The 13,813-nt window shown below is 50.2% G+C and overlaps 1 protein-coding gene across 1 annotated transcript in view; it reads right to left on the reverse strand.

Annotated features, from left to right (window-relative positions):
- LOC137536883 (zinc finger protein 585A-like) overlaps positions 1–3,984 on the reverse strand; it is a 33,563-nt gene extending 29,579 nt beyond the window's left edge. The window contains exon 1 of the mRNA XM_068259065.1: positions 3,918–3,984. The gene's annotated coding sequence lies outside the window, so the exon portion shown is untranslated. The remainder of the gene's footprint in view (positions 1–3,917) is intronic.
- Between the last annotated feature and the right edge of the window lie 9,829 nt (positions 3,985–13,813).

A 13,813-nucleotide genomic window follows, 5' to 3' on the forward strand; every position in this document is an offset into this window, starting at 1 on the left:
TATGAGGGGTTATATACTCACTGATACCAGACTCCCTCTCCAAGACAGGTGTGATTGTGGCCATACTTGTTATGAGTAGGAAGGGTTATATAACCACTGCTACTAGGCTACCCCTCCAGGACAGGTGTGGTTGTGGCCATGTGCGTTATGAGTAGGAAGGGTTATATACTCAGTGATACCAGACTCCCTCTCCAAGACTGGTGTGATTGTGGCCATACTTGTTATGAGTAGGAAGGGTTATATACACACTGATCCCAGGCTCTCCCTCCAGGACAGGTGTGGTTGTGGCCATACTTGTTATGAGTAGGAGGGGTTATATAGCCCCTGCTACCAGGCTACCCCTCCAGGACAGGTGTGGTTGAGGCCATGTATGTTATGAGTAACAGGGGTTAAATACCGACTGATACCACCCTACCCCTGCAGGACAGGTGTTGTTGTGGCCACGCGTGTTATGAGTAGGAGGGGTTATATACTTATTGATAACAGACTACCCCTCCAGGACAGGTGTGGTTGTGGCCACTCTTGTTATGAGTAGGAGGGGTTATTTAGCGACTTATACCAGGCTACCCCTCCAGGACAGGTGTGGTTGTGGCAACGTGAGTTATGAGTAGGAGGGGTTATATACCCACTGATACCAGATTACCTCTGCAGAACAGGTATAGTTGTAATGTGTGTTATGAGTAGGAGGGGTTATATACTCACTGATACCAGACTACCCCTCCAGGACAGGTGTGGTTGTGGCCACTCTTGTTATGAGTAGGAGGGGTTATATACTCTCTGATACCAGGCTACCCCTCCAGGACAGGTGTGGTTGTGGCCACTCTTGTTATGAGTAGGACAGGTTTTATGCCGACTGATACCAGGTTCCCTCTGCAGGAAAGGTGTGGTTGTGGCCACGAGTGTTATGAGTAGGAGGGGTTATATATTCACTTAGTGTACACCAGACTGCCCCTTATAGCCTGGTATTATTGGGTTATATACCCAATAATACCAGGCTACCCCTCCAGGACAAATGTGGCTGCGGCCCAACTTGTTTTGAGTAGGGGGGGTTAAATACCCATTGATACCAGGCAACCCCTCCAAGACAGGTGTGGCTGCGGCTACACTTGTTATGAGAAGTGGGAATTAAATACCCACTGATACCAGGCTCCCTCTCCAGGACAGGTGTGGTTGTGGCCTGTTATGAGTAGGAGAGGTTACATACCCACTGATGCCAGGTTACCCCTCCAGGACAGGTGTGATTGTTTCCACACTTGTTATGAGTAGGAGAAGTTATGGTGGTCACAATGTTATAAGTGGGTGAAAGCGACCAGCTTTGTTATATGACTCCGGGCAGATGTATCCCCTTATTATCTGGGTCACCACTAGAAGAGACAGTAGGGGGTGTGAATGTAGGGATAAGCCCATCAAAGTCTGCTGGGGCCCTGTGATCTGAAGTTCAATTCCTGATTGGTGGGATTGTTACAACATGAATGAGTGATCAAGTGAGTCGATCATTAGGACCACATACTACTGGTTGTGCATCATGGACCCAGGATGCCCCCTCCTATTCCAGCCCTGACTATCACTCCTGAAGGAAGAGTCTAAACTTCATCCCTGCTGTGCTGGCTTAACTCATGTGGGCTCCTGTCACTCCTGGCCAATCTCATGTGCCAATATCATGCTTTCATTAACAGCAGCTGGTAAGTTTTGCTGGGTTTTTTTTCACAGTGAGAGAAAAAAAAGCAGAATTGTTCCATGGGGTGGGAGGCTTATTTAATGTTAGCATGTAACAATCAGAATTTGTGGTGATGTAAAGGGAACCGCTGCAGTGAGCTAATCTGAGAATGGGATGGGAAACATATCAATCAAGTGTTCTATTTTCCCTGGCACAGGGAGTCTGAACAAACTACTTTTAATACTAAGAAAAAGGAATATATGATTGACGTGTATCCCTCCCCACTAGCTGCTACATTGGCCACTGCAGTTCACTTCAAAGAAAAGCTGAATAATACAGCACACTTGAACAAAACAAAATCATGATATAGCCTTACCTAGACTTTCTTACTCATAATCTTTATGGCTCTTGGTTTCTCTTGTCCTCACTATGTTGGGTGCTACTGTCTACTTTAGGGGAGCCAGAAGGAAACCTCATATTCAGTAAACGTTATTGGATGGACAGCACCCTCGCAAACTGCCAGGTTTCCAATAGGTTGTTCTGCCCCTTCTGCACTCAATCGCGCGGCTGTGCATGGCGGCATTCTGCGCATGCATGGTTACAATTCTTTGAAAACTGTGTATGGGCAGAACGCTCCCAGCCATGAGAGTGCGACCACAAGTGGCACGCATGCGCAGAAGCCGTCGGCTAGGTCAGCAGCTGCTACAGACGGGACACCAGAAGACTGGGTGAGAGCGGAACTGCGATGAGGGACACAGTGACTACTAGGGGCTGGAGGAATCCACAGTTAAGTAAAGCTGCACTGCTTTATTTTATCTCATGTATCCTTTAATACAGGAGCAAAAAAAGCTCCAATTAATTTCAAGGTATTGAACTGAACAGCCCATATAGCAACATGGAAAATGTTGTCAAATTATGCGGGGTAGTTCAGCACTATCAATATATGAGACAATAAATGAGATGCCAATTACCTTCTTGTTGATTTTGATTGGCCCAATTTCAGGCTGCTTACATTGTGCATTAAATTTGCATAAAAGCAAGATTTGCATCTCATTAACCACTCCCCCTATAGGCTTGCAAGTCACTAGAGGTCCTGAGTTTGGGGCAGTTCCTTGCTCCTTGGGAAGGTGAATTCACTTCAGCTGAACTGAAACTTTGCATGGAGCTAATCAAAACGGGACATGTAAAGATTAATAGTTGACAACTGAATATTTAATCATCATTCTTCTCAATCTGATTGGCCCCATGCTAACAAGGATGCTCATTCACGAGTAATTCAAATGAAGATTAATTACTACAGGTACATGGCGGGGATATAAGGTGTTAATTACCTATAATTCCGACATCCGCCCTGCTTTCCAAAAAGGCTGCAAGCGTCCTATTGGATGCGTTGCAAGCCTCACTACGGGCACTTCCTCCTTCAAGCCCTACAGTAAAAGGAGGGCGTTAGCTTCAGCATAAGCTGTACACAAATTATGCCTAATAGATGCTCCCATGACGAAGCGCTGCCTTTCCCTTCTGCTGTACAAAAAAAAATGTAAGTATACTTCAGGCTAGCTGCCTCCATGGGCGTCAGTTTGCATTCAAATTTTTAGAATAGTGTTCAGCAAATAATTTGCATTTTATATGTATTCAAGGTGTGTCTTTAGCCTCAGGGTGGCTGTGCACATCTCTGTAGGTCTCAGTTCACTTGCAGCCTGTGAGCACTGACCACTGCTTGCTGTCAGTCAGCTATTGTGCGGCCCCGATAGGATTAGCGGCAATGCTTTCCCGCTAATCTTTGGAGAGTCCGCATTCAGCGACGGGGGACAACAGACCACCGAGGGAAGCCTCAATAGGATCCTGAGGCTTCCCTCTCTTTAGGTGATTATCTGATTTTGTACCTGAGCTTCGGCTCGGGTACACTTTGGCACTTTTCATTGCCAGAAAGAACAGCAGGACTGCCAGGCAAAACATTGCATCTTCCATAGGTCTCACACCTCTGGCTCCTTTTAATGTTAATCTGGCTCTGAATACAGTGTTGGACTGGGAGCTGGAAAAACTGTGGAAATCCACTTGCTGGCCAAGCAGCAGTAATCAGGTGTTGCTGCTCACAGTGAAGACTTGCTGCAGGTCTCTATTTGGAGTGATAACACAGGGTTTCTGCTGCTTGGCCAGCAGGTGGATTTCCTCAGTTTTTCCACCTCCCAGTCCTACACTGTCTGAATATGTGTGGAAATTCATAAAACAAAATTCATAAAACAAGTTTATATCTCATTACCTTTTCTGCTACCAGTCCCAGCAGCTTATCTTCTCTTGTTCCTCCCACTTCGCCTGTAACCCAGAACTACTCCCTACTACAGTATAGGTTACAGTTCCTGTCTATGCGTTCCACCAGATATACACTAACACCATCTTGTGTTCAGTACAGGAACTGCACCTTCTTATTTGAATGTTTTGTTTTTTTTGTAAATCCTACCCCACAGACACACATATAGAACATGGAGAGAAGTATCAGTCTCATGGAGGAAGCAGGGGAAGAGAGCCTTGTCACGTCATGAGAGTGGAGAGGTCACCACGCCACCTGAACTTAATTCTGGCAACTGGAGTAGCAGCTGTTGTAAAAAGGCAACATTCTGTTTTACACAAATTTTTTAGTAAGGAGGCTTTTTGGTCCTTTCCAGCCCCTTACACACTCCTAGGAGTTCTGGTTAAAGCGGATCCGAGATGAAAAACTAACTATAACAAGTAACTTGCCTATATATATTATCTATCTAAGTTTAGATAGTTTACACAGCAAATCTAGCTGCAAACAGCTTCAATAGAATATGATTATTTCTTCCTGTGATACAATGACATCAGCCATGTTGTTTGTAAACATTACATCTTCAGCACTCAGACTGTGAAAAAAAAAACCTAATCCTCCCTCCTCCTCCCTCTTCCCCTCTGCCTCTGAAATCTCTGGCTAGTAATACCTCCCCCTCCTCCTGCCCAGACAAAGCTCCCATGAGCCCTTGCTACTGTCTGAAAATGCCAAGGCTCTCTGAAAAGCTGTGGGCGAGGCTTGTTTAGTTTATAGGGAATTAGAGTATTAAAACAAAAACAAAGAAGTATTTGGCTTGAGGAATGCCCTATAAACAAAAGGAAAGGAACACAATTATGCAATAGGTAAAAGTTCATCTTGGATCCCCTTTAACCATGAGCTTGCTGTGAAATCTGTAACATCAGTGGTCACATGATCTTCAGGCATCAGACCCAGATGTGTGAAGGGAGGCGTCTGACTCACCCATGCTCATTCAGCACAGTATACAGGCTGCCTGCATTCAGGAGAGGCTGAGTGCCAATGCATGCTGAAGTAACATGGATGGCTCTTGCTGATAATCTGACCTCTGGTGTGGCTGTGTTCCCCTAGGCAGACTGCTTTACTGCAGGTGTGGTGTTGGTACCACACAGCCAGTACACTAATTACACTACCTGATTGATTTATACACACGCAAGATGTTTTAAAGCACTTTAGACCAGCAATTTAGCATTCAATGGGATTTCTGCCCTTAAAACGCTGCTTTGCGTCAAATCCAGATTTTTTTCCCCCGGGACTTTGGGCGTCTATCCCACTCATCCATGCAAAAACTCAGATGTTAGACCCCTTGAAACATCTTTTCCATCACTTTTGTGGCCAGCATAAGCGTTTCTAGTTTTCAAAGTTCGCCTCCCCATTGAAGTCTATTGCGGTTCGCGAAAGTTCGCGCGACTCAAACTTTTGCAGAAGTTCACGTTTGCGGTTCGCGAACCGAAAATCGGAGGTTCGGGCCATCTCTATCCGGGACCTGTGTGTGGAGGCCAGATTGTCACATGACCCAAAGCAGATTTTTGTGTGTGTGTGTGTGTGACACTCCACAGCCCACTGGCACCCACCCAGAGATTCTGAAGGTGATCCTGAAGCAAATGGGACACCAGTGGATGGATTTACAGAGTGGAGTTGTAGAGGTGGAGCAATAGGAAGAATGGATCAGTCTGGCTGCCACGTTGATGATGAATTGTATGGGGGGGGGGGGGGGGAATGCGGTTTAAAGCCGGGTCTACACGGCACGATGTGTCTTATCAATCGAGCCGCTGATGCGGCTCGATTGATAAGATCCGACAGGTCCGATCTCACCGCGGCCGATTCCCCGCTCGTTCCCCGCGAGAGGACAATAGCGGGGAATCGAGCGGAAGATAAGCGGCGCCGGCGGGGACGAGGGGGTATCGAATCCGACGCACGCGCGGACGAGCGGGGACGCGGCGGGTTTGCGCAGGGATGCGGAAGAGTTGATCCGGCAGCTAATCGAGCCGCCAGATCGCTCCGTGTAGACCAGACTTAAAGGTAGGCCAACAGGGGCATAACAATAGATCCTGCAAGGGACCAGAAGCCACAGGGGGCCCCATCCTGAGAGACTGACAACTTGGGGCAAGGAGAGAAAAAAGGTCCTGCTGTTTGCACAATTGATCTAATGACTGCATCAGCTCAGCCACTGATAAGGAATCATACAATGTTTTGAAGACAAAGGTGTGTGCACTAGCCAATTGAATAACATTGGTTCGGGGGGAGGGGGATGTTCGGCGGAAGGGGGCCCCATCCAAAGTTTCACAAGGGAGCCTAGTGATTTCTATTTACGCCCCTGAAGGCCAGATAATAATACAGTAGAGTCTCGGTTATACAACACTGATGGGGATCAGCTGATGCTGCTGGATAAGTGTGCTTTCTGGTGGCTGGAGAATTAATGGTAAAAATAGGCCTAGCTAATACAGTACTTTATGCCACTCTATATACAAACCATGAACCCTGTATTAAATTTTAAAATATGGTAACTGAAACTATATTTGGGGGAGCCAAGGAACCCAGTGCTCCATGGTACATCAGAGCCCACAAACAGCCTAAGGAGTTGAGGAAGAAAGCATTGCTTGTGAAACAGCTGTAAGACCTGCCCTGAATGTATGTGTCTGTCTTGTTGGGGATGAAATAAAGTATGGATTATTGCACAGATTAAGCGCTGGTGCCCGGACCCTGTTCTTCTGCAGCAGCCTAAGAAGTTGGCCTTCACCACAGTGAGTACAGCCAGCAATTCTGGTTGGTTGAGACTTAGTTAATTGAATTCTGGGTAACTGGGACTCTACTGTAATAATTGGTATTGTGTCTACCCTCAGTGTTAAATCTAAGCATAAAGGTGGGTACACACGTCAGACCAAGTTTACCCCTTTCCATGTAGTATGAGAGCCATACTCTACACCAGTGGTTCCCAAAACCATGTGTCGCGACACATACATGTATCGTGGCAGCTTTGGGTATGTGTTGCAGTGTCACTGTCAGCTCTCTGTCTAGCTCCACGCTGCTCTGTTGCCCCGCTCTGCCTCCCACTTTCGTTCCGTCCCATTGTAGTTAAAGGAGGACTACAAGAAAATGGCCGCTGCCATCCATATTCGTGGACAACGGCGGCCATTTTCTTGTAGTCCTGCTTTATCTACTATGGGACGGAACGAAGGGGGAGGCAGAGCGGGCCAACAGAGCAGCGTGGAATATAGCGTCCCGGTTGAGGAGGAGGAGCGGATGGAGAGGCAAAGTGCAGCAAGGACGTTGAGTGAGGCACTTTCATGCATCTCGCTGCACAAATTTAGCAGCTCTCGTTCCAGAAACATCCCCTGGCTGTGAGAGAAGCAGCCCCTGTGCCAGCAGCAACCACCACTATAATAGCAGCAGCCCCTGTTCCAGCAGCCACTATGCACCAGCAGCCCCCACTATGCCAACAGCAGCAAGAGCCACCCACCAGCAGCTGCCACTAGGCCAGCAATAAAAGCCACTCGCCAGCAGCCCCCACTATGCCAACAGTAGCAAGAGCCACCCACCAGCAGCCGCCACTATGCCAGCAATAAAAGCCACTCGCCAGCAGCCCCCACTATGCCAGCAGCAGCAGCAGCAAAAGCCACTCGCCAGCAGCCCCCACTATGCCAGCAGCAAAAGCCACTCACCAGCAGCCCCACTATGCCAGCAGCAGTAATGCCCACTCACCAGCAGCAGCCACTATGCCAGCAGCAGTAATCCCCACTCACCAGCAGCAGCCACTATGCCAGCTGCAGCAGCAAAAGCCACTTGCCAGCAGCCCCCACTATGCCAGCAGCAAAAGCCCCCACTATGCCAACAGCAAAAGCCAGCAGGCCCCACTATGCCAGCAGCAGCAAAAGCCACTCACCAGCAGCCCCACTATGCCGGCCCAGCAGCAGTAATGGCCACTCACCAGCAGCCCCACTATGCCAGCAGCAGTAATGCCCACTAGAGTTGGGCCGAACCTCCGATTTTAGGTTCGCGAACCTGGTTCGCGAACTTCCGCGGAAGGTTCGGTTCGCGTTAAAGTTCGCGAACCGCAATAGACTTCAATGGGGATGCGAACTTTGAAAAAAAAAAATAATTATGCTGGCCACAAAAGTGATGGAAAAGATGTTTCAAGGGGTCTAACACCTGGAGGGGGGCATGGCGGAGTGGGATACATGCCAAAAGTCCCCGGGAAAAATCTGGATTTGACGCAAAGCAGCGTTTTAAGGGCAGAAATCACATTGAATGCTAAATGACAGGCCTAAAGTGCTTTCAAACATCTTGCATGTGTATACATCAATCAGGTAGTGTAATTAAGGTACTGCTTCACACTGACACACCAAACTCACCGTGTAACGCAGCGCAAACAGCTGTTTGTGTAGTGACGGCCGTGCTGGACTGGTGCGCACCATGGCGAGAGTGCAGGTTTTGGTGGCTTTACAGCCCATATGGTCGCCTGGCTGATGTAGCTGAATGACAGAACAGTGACTGTCCAGCTGATCAAATTTGGTCTGACCACAATGAGGCAACGACCTTATTATCGTGTGTGTGCCCCCCGAGACACTCATCTAGGCGCCGGTCATTGCTTCATTGTGATACGCAAGCCCCTTCACCACGGCAAGGTAATGATCACGAAGGGGAATGGGCGCATGTACATGCCTTTTCTTTTGTTGTTGCAGCTGCCCGCAGTGCAGCCAGAAAAATTAGGCAGTCATGTACACGCACCAGAAAAATTATTACAGCGGCCGCTGCTAGCAGCGGCCTAAAAAATTCAGCAATCCGCCTGGAGTCCCGGACCCTGTTGGTGGTGGCGGAGAAGGTAGTCAAGCGGCCTGCAGGCAGACATGCTGTGTGGAGGGACTGGGAGCGACTTAGTCTTCTTGGGGCAGGCCAGGCAGCCAGTCACACGGCATGCAGGCAGAGATGCTGTGTGTGCGGGGACTGACTTAGTCTTGGGGCGGGCAGCAGCCCTCCGGGATCCATGCCTCATTCATTTTGATAAAGGTGAGGTACTTAACACTTTTGTGACTTAGGCGACTTCTCTTCTCTGTGACAATGCCTCCAGCTGCGCTGAAGGTCCTTTCTGACAGGACGCTTGCGGCAGGGCAGGAGAGAAGTTGGATGGCAAATTAGGACAGTTCTGGCCACAGGTCAAGCCTGCGCACCCAGTAGTTCAAGGGTTCCTCATCGCTGTTCACAGCAGTGTCTACATCCACACTTAAGGCCAGGTAGTCGGCTACCTGCCGTTCCAGGCGTTGGTGGAGGGTGGATCCGGAAGGGCTACGGCGAGGCGTTGGACTAAAGAACGTCCGCATGTCCGACATCACCATGAGATCGCTGGAGCGTCCTGTCTTTGACTGCGTGGACACGGGAGGAGGATTAGTGGCAGTAGTACCTTGCTGGCGTTGGGCCGTCACATCACCCTTAAAGGCATTGTAAAGCATAGTTGACAGCTGGTTCTGCATGTGCTGCATCCTTTCCACCTTCCGGTGAGTTGGTAACAGGTCCGCCACTTTGTGCCTGTACCGAGGGTCTAGTAGTGTGGCCACCCAGTACAGCTCATTCCCCTTGAGGTTTTTTATACGGGGGTCCCTCAACAGGCAGGACAGCATAAAAGACGACATCTGCACAAAGTCGGATCCAGTACCCTCCATCTCCTCTTGCTCTTCCTCAGTGACGTCAGGTAAGTCAACCTCCTCCCCCCAGCCGCGAACAATACCACGGGAAGGTTGAGCAGCACAAGCCCCTTGCGATGCCTGCTGAGGTTGTTCTCCTGCCGCTGTCCCCTCCTCCTCCTCCTCCTCCTCCCCCAAAGAAACACCTTGCTCATCATCCTCTGAGTCTGACTCGTCTTCTGCACACGACTTCTCTTCTTCCTCCTCCTCCCCCCTCTGTGCTGCCGCAGGTGTTGAGGAAACAGCTGGGTCTGATGAAAATTGGTCCCATGCCTGTTCCTGCCGTAACGGTTCCTGGTCACGCTCATTCACAGCTTCATCCGCCACTCTACGCACAGCACGCTCCAAGAAGTAAGCGTAGGGAATTAAGTCGCTGATGGTGCCCTCACTGCGGCTCACCAGGTTGGTCACCTCCTCAAACGGCCGCATGAGCCTGCATGCATTTTCCATCAGTGTCCAGTTGTCGGGCCAGAACATCCCCATCTTCCCAGACTGTTTCATTCTACTGTAGTTGTAGAGGTAGTGGGTCACGGCTTTCTTCTGTTCTAGCAGGCGGGAGAACATGAGCAGGGTCGAGTTCCAGCGAGTCGGGCTATCGCAAATGAGGCGTCTCACCGGCATGTTGTTTTTGCGCTGAATTTCCGCAAAGCGTGCCATGGCTGTGTAAGACCGCCTCAAATGCCCACAGAACTTCCTGGCCTGCTTCAGGACATTCGCTAAGCCAGGGTACTTTGCCACAAATCTTTGAACCACTAGATTCATGACATGTGCCATGCAGGGTATGTGTGTCAGCTTCCCCATATGCAAAGCGGCAAGCAGATTGCTGCCGTTGTCGCACACCACGTTGCCTATCTCCAGGTGGTGCGGGGTCAGCCACTCATCCACCTGTTTCTTAAGAGCAGCCAGGAGAGCTGCTCCAGTGTGACTCTCCGCTTTGAGACAAGACATGTCTAAGATGGCGTGACAGCGTCGTACCTGGCATGCAGCATAGGCCCTGCGGAGCTGGGGCTGTGTAGCTGGAGAGGAGAACTGCCACTCAGCCAAGGAGGAGGAGGACAGCGAAGAGCATGTAGCAGGAGGAGAGGAGGTGGCAGGAGGCCTGCCTGCAAGCCGTGGAGGTGTCACAATTTGGTCAGCTGCGCCCTGCTTGCCATCGTTCACCACCAGGTTCACCCAATGGGCTGTGTAGGTAATGTAGCGGCCCTGCCCGTGCTTGGCAGACCAGGCATCCGTGGTCAGGTGTACCCTTGACCCAACGCTCTTCGCAAGAGATGACACCACTTGCCTCTCAACTTCACGGTGCAGTTGGGGTATGGCCTTTCTCGAAAAATAAGTGCGGCCTGGCATCTTCCACTGCGGTGTGCCGATGGCCACAAATTTATGGAAGGCCTCAGAGTCCACCAGCCGGTATGGTAACAGCTGCCGAGCTAACAGTCCCGCCACGCCAGCTGTCAGACGCCGGGCAAGGGGGTGACTGGCCGAAATTGGCTTCTTCCGCTCAAACATTTCCTTCACGGACACCTGACTGCTGCTGTGGGCAGAGGAGCAGGAAGCGCTCAAGGGCAGAGGCGGAGTGGAGGAGGGTGCCTGTGAAGGTGGAAGGGAGAAAGCGGCAGAAGCAGATAATGCACCTGATGGAGGAGGAAGAGGAGAAGGAGGGTGGCTTTGCTTTTGTGTGCTGCTGCTGCTTTTGCTCAGGTGGCCATCCCATTGCTGTTTGTGCCTTTTCTCCAGGTGCCTTCGTAAGGCACTTGTCCCTACGTGAGTGTTGGCCTTTCCACGGCTCAATTTTTGTTGGCAGAGCGAACAGATGGCTTTGGTCCGATCTGAGGCACACACATTAAAAAATTTCCACACCGCTAAGCCACCCTGGGATGTGGGCACTATGGGGACCTCAGCAGCTGATGCTGAAGGGCAAGTTGGCTGGCTGTACATAGGTGGCGATACATGGTGCCGGACTCTGCCACCAGCTGTTTCTGACGAAGAGCTGCCCCAGCTTCTTTCAGCAACTTCTCTCCTCCTACTACTCTCTGACTCCCCCTCTGAACTGTCCCCCTCTTCATCTCCTCTATTGGGAACATACAGAGGATCCCTATTACCGTCATCATCGTAGTCATCCTGCCCAGATTCGCTTGCCTCAGACAAATCCAAACTTGCACCATCAGTAGGTCCTTCATCCTCCTGACACGTTACATCCATAGTGTTGCCGCGTAACTCAGACATATTAGCTGGTGAAAATTCATCTGGCTGTAACAACAATGGCTGTGCATCAGTGATTTCAACACTAAATAATTCTTGCGAAGTGTCAAATGCAGCGGAAGTGGTGCTAGTAGTAGCGCTGGTGGCTGAGCAAGATGAGGTGTTCTGTGTCGCTAAATACTCAACCACGTCCTGACAATCTTGGGAGGTGATGGGACGTGCCTTCTTCCGAGCACTGTACTGTGGGCCAGGTCCACACGAAATTACATTTACACGACCCCGCGCAGACCTGCCGGGTGGCCTTCCTCTGGCTCTGGCACTACCTCTTCCTCTACCTGTTTTGTCCATATCGGGTATGCACGGAGTGGTATATCACACTGCGTGCACTCACGTAGGTAGGTGGGTTCACTTAACTGCACAGGTATGCGCACTGATGCAGTGGGTTCACTAAACAGAACAGGTATACAGTGGCGGGTTCACAGAACAGGTATGCAGTGGCAGGTTCACTGAACACAACAGGTATGCAGTGGCGGGTTCACTGAACAGGTATACAGTGGCGGGTCCACTGAACAGAACAGGTATGCAGTGGCGGGTTCACTAAACAGAACAGGTATACAGTGGCGGTTTCACTAAACAGAACAGGTATACAGTGGCGGGTTCACAGAACAGGTATGCAGTGGCAGGTTTACTGAACACAACAGGTATGCAGTGGCGAGTTCACTGAACAGGTATACAGTGGCGGGTCCACTGAACAGAACAGGTATGCAGTGGCGGGTTCACTAAACAGAACAGGTATACAGTGGCGGGTTCACAGAACAGGTATGCAGTGGCAGGTTCACTGAACACAACAGGTATGCAGTGGCGGGTTCACTGAACAGGTATACAGTGGCGGGTCCACTGAACAGAACAGGTATGCAGTGGCGGGTTCACTAAACAGAACAGGTATACAGTGGCGGGTCCACTGAACAGAACAGGTATGCAGTGGCGGGTTCACTGAACAGGTATACAGTGGCGGGTCCACTGAACAGAACAGGTATGCAGTGGCGGGTTCACTGAACAGGTATGCAGTGGTGGGTTCACAGAACAGGTATGCAGTGGTGGGTTCACAGCACAGGTATGCAGTGGTGGGTTCACTGAACATGTATACAGTGGCGGGTCCACTGAACAGAACAGGTATGCAGTGGCGGGTTCACTAAACAGAACAGGTATACAGTGGCGGGTTCACTAAACAGAACAGGTATACAGTGGCGGGTTCACTAAACAGAACAGGTATACAGTGGCGGGTTCACAGAACAAGTATGCAGTGGCAGGTTCACTGAACACAACAGGTATGCAGTGGCGGGTTCACTGAACAGGTATACAGTGGCGGGTCCACTGAACAGAACAGGTATGCAGTGGCGGGTTCACTAAACAGAACATGTATACAGTGGCGGGTTCACAGAACAGGTATGCAGTGGCAGGTTCACTGAACACAACAGGTATGCAGTGGCGGGTTCACTGAACAGGTATACAGTGGCGGGTCCACTGAACAGAACAGGTATGCAGTGGCGGGTTCACTAAACAGAACAGGTATACAGTGGCGGGTTCACTAAACAGAACAGGTATACAGTGGCGGGTTCACAGAACAGGTATGCAGTGGCAGGTTCACTGAACACAACAGGTATGCAGTGGCGGGTTCACTGAACAGGTATACAGTGGCGGGTCCACTGAACAGAACAGGTATGCAGTGGCGGGTTTACTAAACAGAACAGGTATACAGTGGCGGGTCCACTGAACAGAACAGGTATGCAGTGGCGGGTTCACTGAACAGGTATACAGTGGCGGGTCCACTGAACAGAACAGGTATGCAGTGGCGGGTTCACTGAACAGGTATGCAGTGGTGGGTTCACAGAACAGGTATGCAGTGGTGGGTTCACAGCACAGGTATGCAGTGGTGGGTTCACTGAACAGGTATACAGT

Source organism: Hyperolius riggenbachi, chromosome 10 (assembly GCF_040937935.1).
Source record: "Hyperolius riggenbachi isolate aHypRig1 chromosome 10, aHypRig1.pri, whole genome shotgun sequence".
In the NCBI taxonomy this organism is placed as follows: Eukaryota; Metazoa; Chordata; class Amphibia; order Anura; family Hyperoliidae; genus Hyperolius; species Hyperolius riggenbachi.